The 20,918-nt window shown below is 41.6% G+C and overlaps 1 protein-coding gene across 4 annotated transcripts in view; it reads right to left on the bottom strand.

Moving 5' to 3' along the window:
• Positions 1-20,918, bottom strand: part of gabrg2 (gamma-aminobutyric acid type A receptor subunit gamma2) — a 79,536-nt gene that overhangs the window by 20,787 nt on the left and 37,831 nt on the right. The window lies entirely within an intron of this gene.

Consider the following 20,918-nt stretch of genomic DNA (forward strand, 5'->3'; position numbering starts at 1 on the left):
TGTCCTCCTTTAATCTTCACACCGTGGGAATGCATGAAGCAACGCTGCCTTCTCACAGGCAGGCAACTCTTCTGGTGGGACTATACCTAATATATTCATCATATTTCTTTTACTTCTCTTTGGCGTGAGAAAATGCAAGGCCCTTATCCAGGAACATGAAAGATTTTTGGAAATCGGCTCAATGGCTTTGGTTGGGTCGTGCCAATGAAGATGAAGCCTCTTCAATATTCAGGTTGAGATACTGTAGATCTTGGATTAATTTAGCCTATGTGGGTTAAAATATTTCTCCCTCGTCTAGTGGTTAGCCTAACTGGTGGGCTATTGGTTGGACATTTTCTGTTTTGTTCTATTCAAATAGACCTCTTGCTCTACTATGAAACAACATTTTTGAAAAAATGATAATGCTGTGAAAAATCCACCATATAGCCTAAACAATGACTCAAAATCGAACTCATTGTTTATATTGAGATATTGCTTTCTGTATTTGTATTAGTATAGCTGCACATTTTCCTGATGCAGGCAATTTAGTAAGAAACCTCACAGATGTAATCGTCTCCTCCTGTAAAGATTTATGGAATGCAATAATAACTTGGCAAGGAAGATCATTCAGAGCACACTGTTAAAACCTCTGGGACTGCTAGATAGAATTAAATACACAACACAGGCCTCGCTCTGCTCATACTCCTACCATCCCAGATCCCACTGCAACAAGATTACTGTGGTAAAAAAGCAGTTCAATTTCCTATTGTAGATGGAAAGAAATATTGTCTTTGGATGGGCGGAGGAAATGCTGAAACATCAGTCCCAGGAATGTTGCTGGCTGCATATTGCCGGGGCGACTGCTTTCAGGAGATGGGATATGGTAATCCCAGGTTGGGTTGCTGACTAGTAGAAAATCTGCTGCCACAGGAGAATCTCTCTCACCTCCTATAAATTGGCATGATGGAGACAGGCAGGCTTGGACCTGCGGCACATGTTGGCCATCCCACGGTCAGAGGCATCTGGTGACAGGATGGCATGAGGTCTTGCTAGGGCCTCAGCCTCACTGTCAAGGGTTGGCTATGAGAGGAGACGGTATGCATAACCACAGAGCACAGTCTATGAGAAAGGATGGTAAGCATGACTGTGGGCTCAGCTACAGTATAAGAGGGGATGTTGAGCAGCACAATACACTGGGGAGTGGGGACACAGCAGTTACAGTGTCTGTCTCGGGTCTTTATTAATGCCTATGTGCGGAGGATTATACAGCATGTCTTAGTCAGGGAATAGTGTGCCCGCTGTTCAAAGAGATTACCACCATGGTCTCAGGTCCAGGATCGGACTACCACATCTGGGGTTTACGTAACCACCCAGATCTGAATTTTAACTCCCAGTCCAGTCAGTCCCCACATCTAATACATTTATTTCCTTATCTTCCTCCGCTTGCTACCCATTTGAACTGGTTAAGGGGGAAGACTTATCCCCTTCACAGAACAATCAGAGCGCTGATGAGCAAACTCTAATCCCGGGTGTGCTAGGAAAAATAAGATAATCTGCAATTCAAAAAGACAAGATCTAATTAGCGAAGGCAAGCCAATGCGGTGGTTGTCGGTAGACCTGCAGCTTCGGCAGTAAGGAGATGCACCCTTATAGCTTAGAGGTATGCAGCACACAGTGCAATTAGGGCAGGCTTTCCAAACCCAAAACAGAAGGCATGGGGTCTGTTCAATCATACTCATGCTGTCATTTTCTAGTTGTCATAGKAATATTTTCTCTACGCACGGATCCATCCTCGCAAAGTAATACGTTTAGAGGGGTTTTTCGAGGAGCTCCTACAAGCTGAGAATATTTCACATTTCATTTGGACATGGGAAAGGTGCAAAATAGCTTACACGACAGCTCAGCTGTAGTAGTGGAATTATATCGCAGAGATTCATGTTGAATGTACCAGGTACCACTATCTTAGAGAAAGGTAATCCTCTCATTGCCTGCAGTCTAAGTGATCTGACATCTAATGTATAGTCTCAGAAATGTGATGAAGAGATTACATACTATATTACAGTACTATGGAGTAGAGGTCGACCGATTATGATTTTTCAATGCCGATACCGATACCGATTATTGGAGGACAAAAAAAGCCGATACCGATTAATCGGCCGATAAAAAAAAATAAAAATAAATGATGTATTTATATATATACTGTATATATATATCATACACACACACACATTTTTGTAATAATGACAATTGCAACAATACTGAATGAATAATGAACACTTTTATTTTAACTTAATATAATACGTAAATAAAATCAAATTAGTCTCAAATAACATGAGAACATATGTTAAAACGAACCACCAMCTTTCATGGGTCTTCAATATTCCCAGTTAAGAAGTTTTAGGTTGTAGTGCAGAAAGCAGAGCTTGTCTGCATGGTCCCCTGTCAGTCTGCTCCTCCGCGAAACACAGACCTTATTTGAAGTAGATCAAGACATTCTCTATGGAAGACATGAACGGTAAAATAACGAAGGAACCCCTTTCAAGTTCAGCCGCAAGTTATTACAGGAATTATAACGCGTCGACTATTTCTCTCTAAACCATATACCTTTGACTAATCCGGAAACTATCACCTCGAAAACAAAACGTTTATTCCATTCCGTATTTTATCTAATGGGTGGCATCCATGAGTCTAAATATTCCTGTTACATTGCACAACCTTCAATGTTATGTCATAGTTACGTAAAATTCTGGCAAATTAGTTCGCAAAGAGCCAGGCGGCCCAAACTGTTGCATATACCCTGACTCTGCGTGCAATGAACGCAAGAGAAATGACAGAATTTCACCTGGTTAATATTGCCTGCTAACCTGGATTTCTTTTAGCTAAATATGCAGGTTTAAAAATATATACTTGTGTATTGATTTTAAGAAAGGCATTGATGTTTATGGTTAAGTTCACATTGGAGCAATGACAGTCATTGACTGATTGTTTTTTATAAGATAAGTTTAATGCTAGCTAGCAATTTACCTTAGCTTACTGCATTCGCGTAACAGGCAGGCTCCTCGTGGAGTGCAATGTAATCAGGTGTTAGAGCATTGGACTAGTTAACTGTAAGGTTGCAAGATTGGATCCCTCGAGCTGACAAGGTTAAAAATCTGTCGTTCTGCCTAGGCCGTCATTGAAAATAAGAATGTGTTCTTAACTTCTTCTTAATAGGGGGCGTCATTTCCACTTTGGGAAAAAATTGTGCCCAAATTAAACGGCCTCGTACTCTGTTCTAGATCATATGATATGCATATTATTATTACTATTGGATAGAAAACACTCTGAAGTTTCTAAAACTGTTTGAATTATATCTGTGAGTAAAACAGAACTCCTTTGGCAGGCAAAGTTCCAAACAGGAAGTGAAAATTCTGAAATGGGTCTCTGTGACAGGCCCTGCCTATTCAATTGCCTTGTATTTATGGATATGTATGCACTTCATACGCCTTCCACTAGATGTCAACAGGCAGTAGAATGTTGAATGAGGTGTCTGGCCTGATGTGGGACCGAATGAGAGCTTTTGGAGTGACAGGTCAGCCATATTGGCAGTATTTTGCTGCGCACCTGGGAGCACCATATCATTTTCTGCAATGCATTAGGTAGACACGAAGAAATGCTCCGTCTGGGACGTTATTGGATACATATGAGAAAAACATCATAAAGATGGATTTTCAACTGAGTTTGACCAGTTTATTCGACTTTTATTATGACTTTTGGAATTTTTCGTTCCATGCGCCAAACGTTCATGGACATGTGCGCTCCACTATGCTAGCCAAAGTTGCTAAATCGACAGAAGAAATGGACATTCTAAAACAAAACAACGATTTATTGTGGAACTAGGACTCCTGGCACTGCATTCTGATGAAAATTCATCAAAGGTAAGAGAATATTTATGATGTTATTTCGTATTTTTGTTGAATATGTGGACTCCAACATGGCGGAGAATGGCTGAGCGCTGTCTCAGATTATTGTATGCTGTGTTTTTTACTAAAGTAATTTTTTTTAATCTAACACAGCGGTTGCATTAAGAACCCGTGTATCTTTAATTATTTGTCCAACATGTATTTTTCAGCAAAGTTTATGATGAGTTTTTCTGTTAGATTACGTGACTCTCCAAAATTTCTCCGGAGATTTTGGTGCTATTTGTGATGATGGCTGCGTTGTAAAACCCAGATTTGTAGCTATAAATATGCACATTTCCGAACAAAACATAAATGTATTGTATAACATGATGTCATAAGACTGTCATCTGATGAAGTTGTTCAAAGGTTAGTGATTAATTTTATCTCTATTTGTGGGTTTTGTGAAAGCTATCTTTACGGTGAAAAAATGGCGTTGTGTTTTGGGCTATTGTGGTGAGCTAACATAAATATATGTTGTGTTTTCGCTGTAAAACACTTAAAAAATCGGAAATATTGGCTGGATTCACAAGATGTTTATCTTTCATTTGCTGTACAACATAATGTTTGTTTTACAACATGTAAAACAAACATGTTTTGTTCTTTCTCTGTAATACTAGCCACCTAGCAATTTTATTTTATGGAAATTCATAGACAGAGATTGAAAGACATTTAGATTGTTCTTTTCAAAACTGAAATTACAATAAATATATACATAATTATTGACTAACATTACTGTAATTATTCGGTTATGATACTATATACCAGTGTGGTAATTCTACTAAACGTCTAATGATTAAAAGTTCTTAAAGAATCAACGTGCAACATTAATAAAAATTACAATTAAAAAGGTAAAGAGATATGCTTAGACAAACTTTGAGGAAAAAGAGACATATTTTTTTACATGGAAAAGGGCATAATGATTATGGTTCTAGATTGCAAGAAAAAGGTTGTTTCAGGTGTTTGAAAAATGCTAAAATCCCCTGCTTCTGGATGGGGGCCTGACACCCCCCCCCTATCCTCACGTACTTCGTGCCCCTCTAAAACAATGGGTGCATGATGCCCCTGCTAGAGGGAAAAGGGGAGCCCTGGACTCCTCTCCTCGGGAACATGATGGCAATTTACTGAGCTCTCATAGACTTTGTTTGCCTGGATAAATTGATTATGATCTCTACGACTCTCCTCTCCTCCTACCTTGACTGCACTGCTTCTTGCAGCTTAAAACTCAATGTACTGATGATACTGGTACCGGGCTGGCTGCTGTGCTGTCTCAACAGTGTAGGGTTAGGAGTGGAGAGAGGACATTTAAGTAGCTAAGATCATACAAATGTATAAATGGTCATAAATACAGCTCTGATAAATGTAACAGCTGCATAATGGAGTAAGATACTCAACAATTTTTTTATTTAAAAAATCCCTGAAATATTGACAGTATTATAGTACATGAACAATTGGATAATGAGAGACAGAAATGTATGGAATCCAGACATTTTGGTGGGACTTCATGTATTCAATTCAATGTCAAATATAAAAAAAAATATTATATGAAATTATATATATGGCGCTTTTATATGTTTTGTTAATATACTGATAGAATAATAATGTTTTAAAATATCAACTATTTTTTATAAACATATGGAAATAATTGAATTATCTAGAATAAACCAATGCACATTTATTTGACAATAGGGGGAAGATAAAACATTTGCATGATTGTTGATACACCACATGACCAAGAGTATGTGGACACCTGCTTGTCAAACATCTCATTCCCCAAAAATGTGCATTAATATGGAGTTGGTCCCACCTTCACTGCTATAACAGCCGCCACTCTTCTGGGAAAGCTTTCCACTAGATGTTGGAACATTTCTGCGGGGGCTTGCTTCCATTCAGCCACAACAGTATTAGAGAGGTCGGGCATTGATGTTGGGCAATTAGGCCTGGCTTGCAGTCGGCGTTCAAATTCATCCCAAAGGTGTTCGATGGGATTGAGGTCAGGGCTCTTTGCAGGCCAGTCGAGTTCTTCCACACCGATCTCGACAAACCATTTKTGTATGGGCCTCGCTTTGTGCACAGGGGCATTATCATGCTGAAACAAGAAATGGACTTCCCCAAAGTTGGAAGCACAGAATAGTCTAGAATTTCATTGTATGCTGTAGCATTCAGATTTCCCATCACTGGAAATAAGMGGCCTAGCCCGAACTATGGAAAACAGCCCCAGACCAATATTCCTCCTCCACCAAACTGTACACGTGGCACTATGAATTGGGGCAGGTAGCGTTCTCCTGGCATCCACCAAACCCAGATTAATCCGTTGGACTGCCAGATGGTGAAGCGTGATTCATCACTCCAGARTTGGCATTGCGCATGTTGATTTTAGGCTTGTGTGCGGCTGCTTGGCCATGGAAACCCATTTCATGAAGCTCCCGAAGAACAGTTATTGTGCTGAAGTTGCTTCTAGAGGCAGTTAGGAACTCGGTAGTGAGTGTTGCAACCGAGGACAGATGATTCTTACGTGCAATGCGCTTCAGCACTCAACTGTACCGTTCTGTGAGCTTYTGTGGCCTACCACTTCGCGGCTGAGCCATTGTTGCGCATAGACGTTTCCACTTCACAATCACAGRACTTACAGTTGACCGGGGCAGCTCTAGAAGGGCAGAAATTTGACGAACAGACTTGTTGGAAAGGTGGCATCCTATGACAGTGCCACGTTGAAAATCACTGAGCTCTTCAGTAAGGCCATTCTACTGCCAATGTTTGTCTATGGAGAGTGCATAGTTGTGTGCTCGATTTGGCTGTCAGCGACGGGTGTGGCTGAAATAGCTGAATCTACTAATTTGAAGGGGTGTTCACATACTTTTGTTTATATACTGTATGTGGATTTTTCATATCGGCTTTCTTTTCTGAGTGGCGACATTACATCTAGTCAAACATCAAAAATGTTCTATCCCACAAAAGGGGAACATTCACTGTAAGCAGACCATTTTCTCTTGTCACGTAGTTGCCAGTGCGCTTAATCCCCATCAATATATCAACTTTGATAAACACATGGGTCAAAACTTTTGGTAACACTTTATTTGAAGATTAGTGTCATAACACCTTATAACACTGTCATAACATGTTATGAAAGTTGACATAACTTTTCATAACCTGTCTTTACATTGTCATAAGACTGTCATGACACATATTTAGACGTGTTCTGACATATATTGCAACATTTTKTGGCTGGTTCTGACACCTACATCTAAACCAACAAAACCTAACAAACTACGCAAACCACACCATTCCAGCATAGCCTACTTGTAAAATAGAATGTTATGTAACATTTTCTGAAATTGGCCATTTTATTACCATGTCACACACATTGATGTCAAACATGTGCTTACCCCAATGCTCTGTTGCTGATGACTGGAATGAATGCAGGGGCAGGACAACATGTGTGTTATGACTGACATATGGGGGATGCACTGTGTATACAGTTTGGTCAAATATTATTGCCAACCTTGAGCAAAAAAGACTATAAATAAAATAGAGCCAGTGGTGGGTTTGGTATTGAAAACCAGAAGCATTTGCAGAAAAGTACCTCAAACCTTTTGCAAAAGTTGGTGGTGGATCTTTGATGTTATGGGGCTATTTTGCTTTCACTTGTTAAGGTCAATGCGATGGCATCATGAACTTTATCAAGTACCAGGACATTTTAGCCCAAAACCTGGTTGCCCCTGCCAGGATGTTGACACGGTCGGAGGCCGAGCAGTTGCCATACCAGGCGGTGATGCAACTGGTCAGGATGCTCTCGATGGTGCAGATGTAGAACTTTTTGAGGGGAACCAATGCCAAATATTTTCAGTCTCCTGAGGGGAAAAAGATGTTGTCATTCCCTCTTCACGACTGTCTTGGTGTGTTTGGACCATGATAGTTTGTTGGTGATGTGGACACCAAGGAACTTGWAACTCTCGACCCGCTCCGCTACCACCCGGTCGATGTTAATGGGGGCCTGTTCGGCCCACCTTTTCCTGTAGTCCACGATCAGCTCCTTTGTCTTGCTCACATTGAAGGAGAGGTTGTTGTCCTGGCACCACACTGCCAGGTCTCTGACCTCCTCCCTATAGGCTGTCTCATCGTTGTCAGTGATCAGGCCTACCACTGTTGTGTCATCAGCAAACTTAATGATGTTGTTGGAGTCGTGCTTGACCACACAGTCGTGGGTGAACAGGGAGTACAGGAGGGGACAGGGAGTACTAAGCACGCACTCCTGCGGGGCCCCAGTGTTGAGGATCAGCGTGGCTGCATACCTTTACCACCTGGGGGTGGCCCGTCAGGAAGTCCAGGATCCAGGTGCAAAGGGAAGTGTTTAGTCCCATGGTCCTTAGCTTAGTGATGAGCTTTGTGGGCACTATGGTGTTGAACCCCGAGTCGCTGGTGTGAAAGGCTAACACCTTACGCATTGAACCAATCCACCCACTTGGTGGAAATTGCAACATGGCTCATATAGCGAGGATCGCTAACCTGCCCCTTTCGAACGGGAAAGCAAGGCCCCTTGCTTTGACTACTGAGCCCCCTTTACATGTCTGGGCCATGCGTTCCGATGCATCATGACTGCCATCCCCTTTCTGACACCAGTGTAGCGAACGACGGGGCAGGGAAGTGATCCCGGGTCACTGGCTTGATGGGCAAACATTCCTATGCATCGCACCAATAGGGTTAACCCACTTGGTGGGAATTGCAACYTGGCCCATATAGTGAGGACCACTACAATATATACAGGTAACTGCCAAAATATAGGAAACACCAACATGAAGTGTCTTAATAGGGCATTGGGCCACCACGAACTGCCAGAGARGACAGAATACGCCTTAGCAATGCACCTTGGCATAGATCAATAAAGGCAAACAGATATTTTGATTAACTACGTAGCTAATTTTACGTAGCTAACCTTAACTTGATTGTACAAAGCCTAGCAGCTAGCGTATGTACTTAGGTACATAGGTAGTACTTAGGTAGCTAACCAACAAGTGAGGGAGGCTATCTAGCTATAATTTTCAAAGTAAGGTTTTTCACATAAGGCTGAAGTTGTGTAAACTGCTGATCTAGACACTTGTGTGTAATCGGAGCACAAACAAATATGTACAAATAAACTCGTGAACGTCATTGGCTGCTATGATAGCCAATTAACTTTAGCTAGTTAAGTAACCTTAGCCAATATAGGATTGGAATTTTTATTTTTTTATTTCACCTTTATTTAACCAGGTAGGCAAGTTGAGAACAAGTTCTCATTTACAATTGCGACCTGGCCAAGATAAAGCAAAGCAGTTCGACACATACAACAACACAGAGTTACACATGGAGTAAATCAAACATACAGTCAATAATACAGTAGAAAAATAAGTCTATATACAATGTGAGCAAATGAGGTGAGATAAGGGCAAAAAAAAAAGTAAATACAATAGAGCAAGTAAAACACTGGAATGGTAGATTTGCAGTGGAAGAATGTGCAAAGTAGAAATAGAAATAATGGGATGCAAAGGAGCAAAATAAAAGAAAGAAATACAGTAAGGGAAGAGGTAGTTGTTTGGGCTAAATTATAGATGGGCTATCTACAGGTGCAGTAATCTGTGAGCTGCTCTGACAGCTGGTGCTTAAAGCTAGTGAGGGAGATAAGTGTTTCCAGTTTCAGAGATTTTTGTAGTTCGTTCCAGTCATTGGCAGCAGAGAACTGGAAGGAGAGGCGGCCAAAGGAGGAATTGGTTTTGGGGGTGACCAGAGAGATTTACCCGCTGGAGCGCGTTAGCTAATGTGTCTGGCCAGTGTATGCACCACAATAGATTATACTTTCTTACACAAAGCATTACGTTTAAAACCACCAGACTTGAGTAGCTGCCATGCTACTCACGTTCATTTGCATTGCACAGACCAAGCTAAGCACGGTAAGATGAGGTAGCCAGATTTCAGACAGGTAAAACACTGCAGTTAGCTACGCTGCAGTTCCTCGAAGAACAACCAAGACCACTCAAACCATAGTCGAGAAAGTAAATTGTTTTGTTAAGAAACAGTAAGCTAGTTATGAACCACATAGTAAACGGCTTAACCCCGAATGCACACGTAAACAGGACCTCAGTTGTGCAGACTTGACTGACAACATCACTATTTCAAACGTGTGGAATAAATTTCAGCTCCGACATAAGCTCTTTCTCCTGCTGTCTTGTCATTCTTATAATACAAATGTGTGCTGACTGGTCAACACAGTGTCAAGTTACTGTTCACTGTGTTCACAGAAAATCTGAAGTCACCATGCACAAGTAAAAAGTAGCCAGGGGCCTGCACACAGTGCACCAGTGTAAAACAACATAGAACACTTTCTTATTTTAGCTAATGATCAAATGTGCAACTACTTACTGCTTTTTAGCTACTTTGCAACTAGCTACTGTAGTAGGTCAAAGCTGTGTGCTGGAAAACCTTGGTAGAGCATGGGTGGAATAGGCATTGTGGTGCTCATGTGAATTTCCTTTCTTTTTCCACTTCAGACCAATGCCTATTCTTACTTAAAACATAGATTTTAGTTTTGAACAAAGTTTACACAGGGAAACAACAGCCATTTGTAAACATTATGTTATTTAACTGAACTCATTAAATATTTTATTTTTATGCTGTAACTTTAACACCTGTTTAATAGTCAAGCTGTTAACATTATGTAAATTTATGTTAGTGTAGATTCAGGGCTGTGCTATAGAAAGGCATGACAGTGTTATGACCATAACTATCCTGTGCATGTCACGCCCTGACCATAGAGAGCCCTTGTTTCTCTATGGTGTAGTAGGTCAGGGCGTCACTAGGGGGTATTCTAGTATATAATTTCTATGTTGTGTTCTAGTTTATATTTTCTATGTTTGGTGTTTTGTATGATTCCCAATTAGAGGCAACTGGTAATCGTTGTCTCTAATTGGGGATCATATTTAAGTAGATATTTCTCCCACTTGAACTAAGTAAATACACTTTATGACACTGTCATGAAGCATTATGACCACCCTGTGTCACTTTACTTGGACTAAGTAAATACACGTTATGACACTGTCAAGAAAAATATTGCCAATTCAGGAAATGTTATATAACAAACATACTGTTTACATGTAGGCTATGGTGTAATGGAATGACTTGCCTTGTAGGGTAGCCCAAAAAATAACACAATATTTGCCACAATAGGTCTAAATGTATTTGTCATGACAGTGTTATGACAATATTAGGAGTGATTATGACAAGTTGTCAGCTGTTGTGACATATTATGACATGGTTTTAGACTGTTATAACATGTCATGATGCTTCAAATAAAGTGTTATCAAACTTTTATATCTACGATTTCTGATGACAGCCCCCATTCTTTTGTGACATCGTTTCACACTTTTCCCAATAGTAAAGTCCAGGAGAAAAGGTGATTTGCACAGGTAATAGTGTGAATATTTTGAACGCAACCGTGAAGTGACAATTAGTTGACAAATAAGCTGAAGAAAAATATTAACGCAAGTGTTGGTCCCATGTTTCATGAGCTGAAACAAAATATTCCAGAAATATTAAATTTTTCTCATATTTTGTGCCTGTTAGTGAGCATTTTTCATTGCCAAGATAATCCATCCACCTGATAAGTGTGGCATATCAAGAAGCTGATTAAACAGCATGATCATTACACAGGTACACCTTGTGCTGGGGACAATAAAAGGACACTCTAAAATGTGCCGTTTTGTCACACAACACAATGCCACAYATGTCTCAAGTTTTGAGGGAGCGTGCAAATGGCATGCTGACTGCAGGAATGTCCATTAGAGCTGTTGCCAGAGAATTGAATGTTCATTTCTCTTCCATAAGCCGCTTCCAACGTTGTTTCAGAGAATTTGTCAGTACGTCCAACCGGCCTCACAACCGCAGACCACGTGTAACCACGCCAGCCCAAGACCTCCACATCTGGCTTCTTCACCTGCGGAATCGTCTGAGACCAGCCACCTGGACAGCTTATGAAACTGAGGAGCATTTCTGTCCTTTTGTAGGGAAAGACTCATTCTGATTGGCTGGGCCTGGCTCCCCATGGCTGCTCCCCTCCCCAGTCATTATGGCCTAATGAATATTATATATTTCAGTAAAATCGTTGAAATTGTTGCATGTTCCGTTTTATATTTTTTTCCATTATTCACTTCTGAATCAGCCAAATTATGGCTTAGAGAGGTGAATTCTCAGGTTTGTATGGCATGAGCCTTGCTACATGAAGTGATATTAAAGTGTGTGCTGGCTGGGCTAGTCTAGCCCCCTGATGGTCACCAGTGCAGCTCTCCCAGCTCTCCCAGCTAAGATAATGATATGTCAGGATGTGGCAGCATAGCAGCCTTGCCTTGCCGACTGCACCAGAAGACACTGGGGAGCGGGCCAACCAGCAGCTCCCTAACAGCCTGGCCTGTTTATACACTATACCCCTCTCGCCTCGCAGCCTCCATCTCGCGCCAGCAACAAACAACTGTCACGCAGCCTCAAAATGTCCCACACTCACAAATGATTTCATTTCTGCTCAATGTATTCCTGTGTCCTAGTTTATTTCTCTGACTCGCGCCGAGGCAGCATGCTGCGGTTACACTTCAGAAAATGAGGGAAAGAATCAGTGGAAAGTCAAAACTGTTTGGAATTTCAAATTTCAATTTGTCTGTTTCTCTCCAGCCCCCCGCTCCCTGTTTCACTCTCTCTCTATTTCACTATTCCCTTTACTCTCTGTTTCGCGACATCCCCCTCTCTGGCGCTACAGAAGCGCCTAATATGCAGGTGTTAGTCAATAGTGAGGAAAACAAGCGGTTATTTTCCCAATGCAAACTCTTCTTTGGCTTATCAGGAGCATCAATGTCCAGGTGTTAATTATAGGCTTATTTGACTGTCACAGGCTGGACGTAGAGGGAGGTATTTTACTCAGCAGAGAGGATTGTGTCTGAATCACAGCCTAAGGCTCCACTCATCTACTCTTCTCATCACTGGCATCACCCAGGAGGAAGACAGAGGTTCAGAGACCTGCTCCTATAGGAGCACAGCTGTTCTGCCTTGGTAAATTGATTATGCAGTACATTCGAAAAGTATTCAGAACTCTTCCCTTTTTCACTTTATTTYGAATGGCAAGCCAGACAAAATAAAACATGCTCATTTATATAATGAATATGAGTTTGGTATTGGTATTTTATTAGGATCCCCATTAGCTGTTGCAAAAGCAGCAGCTACTCTTCCTGGGGTCCACATAAAACATGAAACATGACATAATACAGAACATTAATAGACAAGAACAGCTCAAGGACAGAACTACATCAATTTAAAAAAAAATACATACAGTGCCTTCGGAAAGTATTCAGACCCTTTGACTTTTTCTACATTTTGTTATGTTACAGCCTTATTCTAAAATGGGTTAAATAAAACATTTACTCAGCAATCTACACACCATACACCATGATGACGAAGTGAAAAAAGGCATTTAGAATTMTTTGCAAATTTATTACAAATGTAAAAAATAAATATCTTATTTACATAAGTATTCAGACCTTTAGCTATGAGACTCGAAATTGATCTCAGGTGCATCCTGTTTCCATTGATCATCCTAGAGATTCTACAACTTGATTGGAGTCCACCTGTGGTAAATTCAATTGATTGGACATGATTTGGAAAGGCACACACCTGTCTACATAAGGTCCCACAGTTGACAGTGCATGTCAGAGCAAAACCCAAGCCATGAGGTCGAAGGAATTGTCGGTAGAGCTCTGAGACAGGATTGTGTTGAGGWACAAACCTGGGGATAGGTACCAAAACATTTCTGCAGCATTGAAGGTCCCCAAGAACACAGTGGCCTCCATCATTCTTAAATGAAAGAAGTTTGGAACCACCAAGACTCTTCCTAGAGCTGACCGCACGGCCAAACTGAGCAATCAGGGGAGAAGGGCCTTGGTCAGGGAGGTGATGGCTCTAGAATTCCTCTGTGGATATGGGAGAATTTTCCAGAAGGACAACGATGTCTGCAGCATTCCACCAATCAGGCCTTTATGGTAGAGTGGCCTGACGGAAGCCACTCCTCAGTAAATGGCACGGCAGCCCGCTTGGAGTTTGCCAAATGGCACCTAAAGGACTCTCAGACCATGAGAAACAAGATTCTCTGGTCTGATGAAACCAAAATGTAATTATTTGGCCTGAATGCCAAGCGTCACGTCTGGAGGAAACCTGGCACCACCCCTACGGTGAAGCATGGTGGTTGCAGCATGGTGATGGTGTGGTGATGTTTTTCAGCGGCAGGGACTGGGAGACTAGTCAGGATCGAGGGAAAGAATAACAGAGCTAAGTACAGAGAGAGATCCTTGATGAAAATCTGCTCCAAAGCGCTCAGGACCTCAGACTGGGGCGAAGGTTCACCTTCCAACGGGACAACGACCCTAAGCACACAGACAAGACAATGCATGACTGGCTTGGGGACAAGTCTCTGAATGTCCTTGTGTGAACCGGATCGAAAATCTCTGGAGAGACCTGACAACCTCTCACTCAACGTCAACAAAACAAAGGAGATGATCATGGATCAGCTGTGCAGCGATGCTCCCCATCCAACCTGACAGTCGTTGAGAAGATCTGCCGAGAAGAATGTTAAAGGTGTGCCAAGTTTGTTGCGTTATACCCAAGAAGACTCGATGCTGTAATCACTGCTAAAGGTGCTTCAACAAAGTAATGAGTAAAGGGTCTGAATACTTATGAAAATGTGATATTTCAGTTTTTTGCAAACATTTAAAAAAACAGTTTTTGCTTTGTCATTATCGGGTATTGTGTGTAGATTGATGAGGGGAAAAAACTATTTAATCAATTTTAGAATAAGGCTGTAACGTAACAAAATGTGGAAAAAGGGAATGGGTCTGAATACTTTCCGATGCACTGTATACAGTGTGTATCCTTCCTAACCCTTTTAACACAAATGTACGTGGGTCCTGGACTTTCTGACGGGCCGCCCCCCAGGTGGTGAAGGTAGGAAACAACATCTCCACTTCACTGACCCTCAACACTGGGGCCCCACAAGGGTGTGTGCTCAGCCCTCTCCTGTACTCCCTGTTCACCCATGACTATGTGGCCATGCACGCCTCCAACTCAATCATCAAGTATGCAGACGACACAACAATAGTGGGCCTGATCACCAACAACGAGACAGCCTATAGGGAGGAGGTGAGGGCACTTGGAGTGTGGTGTCAGGAAAACAACCTCTCACTCAACGTCAACAAAACAAAGGAGATGATCATGGACTTCAGGAAACAGCAGAGGGAGCACCCCCCTATCCACATCGAAGGGACAGCAGTGGAGAAGGTGGAAAGTTCCTGGGCGTACACATCACAGACAAACTGAAATGGTCCACCTACACAGACAGTGTGGTGAAGAAGGCGCAACAGGATGCTGAAGAAATTTGGCTTGTCACCCAAAACCCTGACAAACCTTTACAGATGCACAATCGAGAGCATCCTGTCGGGCTGTATCACATTCTGGTACGGCAACTGCACCGCCCTCAGCAAGCAAGGCTCTCCAGAGGGTGGTGCGGTCTGCACAACGTATCACTGGGGGCAAACTACCTGCCCTCCAGGACACCTACACCACCCGATGTCACAGGAAGTCCAAAAAGATAATCAAGGACAATAACCACCACTATCATCCAGAAGGAGAGGTCAGTGCAGGTGCATCAAAGCTGGGACCGAGAGATTGAAAAACAGCTTCTATCTCAAGGCCATCAGACTGCTAAAACAGCAATCACTAACTGCCTACATTGAGACCCAATCACTGGACACTTTAATAAATGGATCACTAGTTACTATAAACAATGCCACTTTAAATAATGCCACTTTAATAATGTTTACATATCTTACATTACTCATATCACATCTACTGCARCTTGCCTATGCCGCTCGGCCATCGCTCATCCATATACTTATATGTACATATTCTCATTCACCCCTTTAGATTTGTGTGTACTAGGTAGTTGTTGGGGAATTGTTAGATTACTTGTTAGATATTACTGCACTGTCGGAACTAAAAGCACAAGCATTTCGCTACACTCCCATTAACTTCTGCTAACCATGTGACCAATAACATTTGATTTGATTTGATGTGATTTTTGACCAGGCACTTGATAAATGTGCTAAGCACATTACTGCCATCGCTGAGTAACTGTTTATATCTGGAAAGGAGAACCTGAAATAGTGTAGCTGTACTGTAAGTATAGTTTATGCACTTGTGTTTCACGTGGAAATATCTGTTGGCAGGAATTTTTTCTACTTCATTCATTCCACTGCCCTGTGAAAGGGCAACGTTGAGCTTTCACTTCTTCTTGGTCATCTTCTTTAACAGTCTGACACCTTCTCTCCTTAATCTGCTTTTGATTACTTCTATCGAACCTGATGCAAGCCCATTACCACGGTGCCCCTGGGATGATTCCCAAACCTCTCCCTACCACAGTCACTATATTTCCACAAGGTTTGTCTCTTCACCCTAAGAGGGGATTGCCTCAGAAAATATCCCGTGTTGGTATTTGGGTTTTGTTTGTTTCTTTGCTTACCCCCATTGCAGGACTGAAGGGCTAAAGAGGGGAGAGAACAATGACGCATTAACCAGGCGGGCGGGCGGCGTTATGCCCTGTGTGCTGTGCTTGTCCCTCGTCCCTCGTCCCTCACCCCTCGACCCGGCCACTTCCTTTCATCCACAATGCCTCCAGATTTTCATCTGCAAACTGTGGGGCTCCATAATCGGAGGAGGATGATGATGTGTCCCGAGGCTTTTTCGACTCCAGCTAAATCACACAGACTGACGCACACAGACAACAGAGCTGCACGCCACAGCATCTAAAAGGTCACTCTAAGAATAGCACTCGCCCAAAAAAAAACACACACACAAATACATAACAAATTAACCATCAGCTACTCTGTTTAAAACCATACTATGATTCATCTTAGACAGATAGAGGGGGGAATGTGGAATATGGAAATTGAAACATGCCGAATGCGATTGATTCTTTTTACGGTTGAGAGTATAGCTCTAACCCGGGCTCTGTTTAAACAACGGTTTTCCAATTCATTTATTCTGTTAATGTGCTAAGAAGGAGACTAATGAATGTGATACACCCATATACTAGCCCTAAATGTCCTATTTGTTACTCATAGACCCCAGTTCCTTTGCCAATACACCTCATCCCTGTTACTTGCCTGCCTCAGCCTTGTTACCCACTTTCCTTAGGCCTGTGTTCCCCAAATCACCAACAGTAACCTATATTCAGCTATTTGCTGCTCATCCTAATCCTGTTATTTGCATATCTTAGTCCTGTGACCTCCGACCTGTATACGCTAATCATTTTATAGAAAACTCATAGCACAGTGGTATAACACACGTCCCAACCCCATTCACTTTTTTCCTACCGCAAACTTGAATGGACATTTAAATGGACAATAGACATCCATCCAGACCCTTTACCTGTATGAGCCTTGTATATCCCTAAACCCCATTACTCATATAAACCAGGTAAATCCATGGGCACACTCATATAGAAGAGGTTTACCCTAGTATTCTTACAGACCAGGTGTACACTTGCATGTCCAACCCAATATTGATTTTAAAAAAATATACAAAAAAAACAGGTCAACTGCGACATGTCATAAAAATAGGAGTACTCCTGTATTTCAGCTCCAAGTTACTTACCTATAAAGTCTGCACCTGTGCTTGAACTCAGTTAGTCAACTTAGCCAGGCCTTAATGTGCTGAAGCCTGAATACTCATAAACTGTATACCAGGTCTATCCCTACACCTCAGCTCCAGTACTCCTACACAAACCAGGTCTAAATCTGCATATCTCAGCCCAAAAAACCCATACGAACCAGGTTTACACCTGTGGCTATTCAGCAAGATTTAACATTGTGCAAAAGACACTAAACAAACCTATTGACATTAAATATGTGTTTAGCTATTACCCAAGTTCAGTTTATGGGTCTATACATGGCCAATTCCCCCTCAAATAACAAAATATGGCATTTTACAGTCAAAACCACTGATTTAAACAAATGTAAAGGCTAATGGATAATTGTAAAATCATCTGTAACATCATCTTGATCAAGTATATCCGTAAGCCAATATCAAAAAAATAAATAATCTGCTATGATTAAATATACTGTATATCCATAACCCAACTTCAAAAAAATAAATAATCTGCTATGATTAAATATACTGTATATAATAAGTTAGAGCCAGTGTATTTTTCCATTGGTAACAATTATATTTTAATATCCCACAAGCATCATGGATTCAATGTATTGAACATGAAGGCCCGCATGTAAACTAGACCCTTTAAACATTACATTTACAAAGCAAATATTTTTAAATGTCAAATATGTATTTGTTTTTTTTAGCTGTTAAACAGTGACTTGTGGTGCCAAATTAGTCTGTAAAAGTGCAGCTTTTTGATTGTGGTAACCTTAATAATGCATAGAATAGGACTTATTTGTTGATACGTACAACTTTAACTTCTCTAGAGCCTGTAAAACACAACAAAACATTTCCTCGCACTATTGTGACCAATGGGACTAAATGGGTCAACGCAAATGCTCAGAAATGAATGTTTGTGTTTGGCTAGGGACAAATCAAATGGAAGAAAACAACAACGTCTGGCAAGAAATCCATCCACCTGATAAGTGTGCCCATATCAAGAAGCTTGATTAAACAGCATATCATTACACAGGTTTACACCTTGTCTGGGGACAATAAAAGGACAACTCTAAAATGTGGCCGTTTTGTCACACAACACCCAAAATGCCACCAAATGTCTCAAGTTTTGAGGGAGCGTGCAAATGGCATGCTCGACTGGCAGGAATGTCCATTAGAACTGTTGCCAGAGAATGTGAATTTCATTTCTCGTTCCATAAGCCGCTTTCAACGTTGTTTCAAGAGAATTTGTCAGTTACGTCCAACCGGCCTCCACAAACCGCAACCACTGTAACCACGCCAGCCCAAACCTCCAGCATCTGGCTTCTTGCACCGCGGAATCGTCTGAGACCAGCCACCCATGGACAGCTTATGAAAACTGAGGAGCCATTCTGTCCGTTTGTAGGAAAGACTCATCTGATTGGCATGCCGGCCTGGCTCCCCATGGCCTGCTCCCTCCCCAGTCATTTGGGCTAATGAATATTATATATTTCAGTAAAATCGTTAAAATTATTGCATGTTCCGTTTATATTTTTTTCCATTATTCACTTCTGAATCAGCCAATTATGCTTAGAGAGCGTGAATTTCCAGGTCTTTATGGCATTGAGCCTTGCTAACATGAGTTGATATTAAAGTGGTGTGCTGGCTGGCTAGTCTAGCCCCTAGATGTCACCAGTGCCCAGCTCTCCCCAGCTCTCCCAGTAAGATAATGATATGTCAGGAGTGGCAGCATAGCAGAACCTTGCCTTGCCCGACTGCACCAGGAAGACACTGGGGACGGCAACCAGCAGCTCCCCTAACACCTGGCCTGTTTATACCATATACCCCTCTCGCCTCGCACACCTCCATCTCGCCCAGCCAACAAACAACTGTCACGCAGCCTCAAAATTGCTCCCACATCACAAATGATTTCATTTCTGCTCAATGTATTCCTGTCTTTCCTAGTTTATTTCTCTGGCTCGCGCCGAGGCAGCATGCTCGGTTACACTCAGAGAAAATGAGGCAAAAATCAGTGGAAAGTCATCCAAACGTTGGGAATTTCAAATTTCAATGTTGTCTGTTTCTCTCCCAGCCCCCCCGGCTCCTGTTTCACCTCTCCTATTTCACATTCCCTTTACTTCTCTGTTTCGCACATCCCCCTCTCTGCCGCTACAGAACCGCCTAATATGCCAGTGTTAGTCAATAGTGAGGAAAACAAGCGGTTATTTTCCCAATGCAACTCTTCTTTGGCTTATCAGGAGCATCAATGTCAGGCTGTTAAGTGTATAGGCTTATTAGACTGCACAGGCTGACGTAGAGGGAGGTATTTACTCAGCAGAGAGGATTGTGTCTGAATCACAGCCTAAGGCTCCACTCATCTACTTCTTCTCATCACTGGCATCACCCAGGAGGAAGACAGAGGTTCAGAGACCTGCTCCTATAGGAGCCACAGGCCTTTTCTGCCTTGGTAAAATTGATTATGCAGTACATTCGAAAAGTATTCAGAACTCTTCCCTTTTTCAACTTTATTTAGAATGGCAAGCCAGACAAAATAAAACAATGCTCATTTATATAATGAATATGAGTGGTTATTGGTATTTTATTAGGAATCCCCATTAGCTGTTGCCAAAAGCAGCAGCTACTCTTCCTGGGCGTCCACATAAAACTAACATGACATAATACAGAACATTAATAGACAAGAACAGCTCAAGGACAGAACTTACATCAATTTAAAAAAAAATACATAACAGTGCCTTCGCGAAAGTATCTCAGACCCTTTGACTATTTTTCTACATTTTTGTATGTTACAGACACTTAATAATCAATAAAAATGCGGTATAAAAAACATTTACTCAGCAATCTAACCCACCATACACCATGATGACGAAGTGAAAAAAGGCATTTAGAATTTTTTTGCAAATTTATTACCAAAGGTAAAAAAAAATATCTTATTTTACATAATATTCAACCTATTAGCTATTGAGACTCGAAATTGATCTCAGGTGCATCCTGTTTCCATTGATCATCCTAGAGATTCTACAACCTTGATTGGAGTCCACCTGTTGGTAAATTCAATTGATTGGAACATTGATTTGAAAGGACAACACACCGTCTACATAAGGTCCCACATTGACAGTGCATGTCAGAGCAAAACCCAAGCCATGAGGTCGAAGGAATTGTCGTAGAGCTCTGAACAGGATTGTTGTGAGGTACAAAACCTGGGGTAGGACCAAAAATTTCTGCACAGTTAAGGTCCCCAAGAACACAGTGTGCCTCCCATACATTCTTTAAATGAAAGAAGTTTGGAACCAC

Source organism: Salvelinus sp. IW2-2015, linkage group LG20 (assembly GCF_002910315.2).
Source record: "Salvelinus sp. IW2-2015 linkage group LG20, ASM291031v2, whole genome shotgun sequence".
Classification (NCBI taxonomy): Eukaryota; Metazoa; Chordata; class Actinopteri; order Salmoniformes; family Salmonidae; genus Salvelinus; species Salvelinus sp. IW2-2015.